General features: G+C 36.4%; 1 non-coding gene across 1 annotated transcript; it reads left to right on the forward strand.

The window, feature by feature from the left end:
- Positions 1-1360: 1360 nt before the first annotated feature.
- LOC116753708 lies at positions 1361-1488 on the forward strand. The gene has a single exon (XR_004349811.1). It is a non-coding gene; the product is annotated as a small nucleolar RNA SNORA31 (small nucleolar RNA).
- Positions 1489-1752: the final 264 nt, after the last annotated feature.

Genomic DNA, 1752 nt, shown 5'->3' on the forward strand with positions numbered 1-1752 from the left:
TAGGAAAGCCAATGAAACATGGCATTCATTGCACCTGTCAACACTAAATTGTAAAGAAATAAATAGGCACTAGGGGCAAAAAATCAACACTATTTGCCTTCATTTAATAGTGTTCACCTGAAGTATGATGGTAGAATAAATGCATGACTGCATGAGTTATAGGATGAACTAAGATTAATTCAATTTACACATTTTTTTAAAAGCAATTACTGAAGTCTTTAATGTAGTCATAAAATGCTCTAGGGAATTTATTTCCTGCCTTCCTTTCCAGGTTGGAGTTTTATGCTCTTCTGCTTGGTCACTATGCCCTAGTCAGAATGGTCATCCTCAAACCTAAACAGCTCTTAAGCAAATCTGGAACTCACATACCATCTGATCCTGCAGTTTCCCTCTTAGTCATATACACAAAAGAATTCTCACAATTCTAAAATGGTCCCCAAGATTTCTCAGCCCCTAGTGTACATGCCTGCATAATCCCCAGAACTGTGAATTAGATGGAGTTAACTACCTTTATAATGATGTTATTTGGCACACTTGACATTAAAATGGGAATGTAATCCAGGTGGCCTAACTTAATCACATGAGCCTTCTAAAAGGAGAGGGTTTTTTTCAGTCAGAGAAGAGGAAGCCAGAGAGATCCACTACAGCTGGCCTGAAAGAAAGCAAACGTGCATGTTATGAACTGTTGTTGGAAAAAGGAAGCATCCAGGAGCCGCCTCTAGAAGCCTGGTTTATAGCCAGCAAGAAATTGTGAATTTCAGTCCTAACTGAATTCTGCCTTTGGTAAATGAATTCTGCCAACAACTAATGAGAATGAAAAAGAACCTGGAATCCCAGATGAGACCTGCAGCCCTGGTAAACATTTTGACTTTAGCTCAGTGAGACCCTGAGTGGGGAATCCAACCTTGCAGTCCTTCGACTTCTGATCTATAGAAGCTGCAAGAGAATAAATTTTTATTGCTGTAATTCTTGTGGTAATCTGCTATGCAGCATAGAAAATTAGGGAAAGATGAGTGAAGAACTTTATCATAGTGTTACAGACAATGTATCATTGAAGGAAGCAAAAACAAAATATAGAGGATATCATTGAGTCCCATGAGAATTTAGGAATATCAGACTACAATTTCACAAAGCAACATGGGTCATAAAGTGCCAAGTAGAAAAAAATGTAAAACAATGATAGTTTATGTAATGTAAAATAAAATAACATTTATGTGAATTGAGAAGATATGTTTATAAAGCATCAATGCACACTTTAAAATAAAATACATAAAGAAAAGAGGGAACATTAAACCCATTAGCATATTTGCATATAATCAGGAGTTTTGGAGTTAGAATCCAAATAAAAGAATAAGTCAATCCGCATCCACTGATAGACCTTGAACAATCCGCTGTTGTTCTTTTGGTTTGCACTAGGATGCAAAAGAAAAATCCCTGCGCTTTCTGTCTGTCTTTGTGGCAGCCCAGATTGAATAGGGGAATACATTTGCAGCCTAGAAACGTTAAGTATTTTCATATTGGAAAGGTGTTAATGGGGTCTTAAAAAAAAAAAAAAAAAAAAAAAAAAAAAAAAAAAAGAATAAGTCAATAAAACAAGAGAGGAGCTTTACAAGGATCAGTAGTAACAATGTGCTATGAACTAAGAGATTATGATTAACTCAGCTTCCAACACATGAAGTGGGGAAAAGGGAGAGTCAAAAACCAAGTCCTACCAATTCTTACCTTCCCTAGGACTTTCACTCACACTCATGC

This window comes from Phocoena sinus, chromosome 4 (assembly GCF_008692025.1).
Source record: "Phocoena sinus isolate mPhoSin1 chromosome 4, mPhoSin1.pri, whole genome shotgun sequence".
Taxonomy (NCBI): Eukaryota; Metazoa; Chordata; class Mammalia; order Artiodactyla; family Phocoenidae; genus Phocoena; species Phocoena sinus.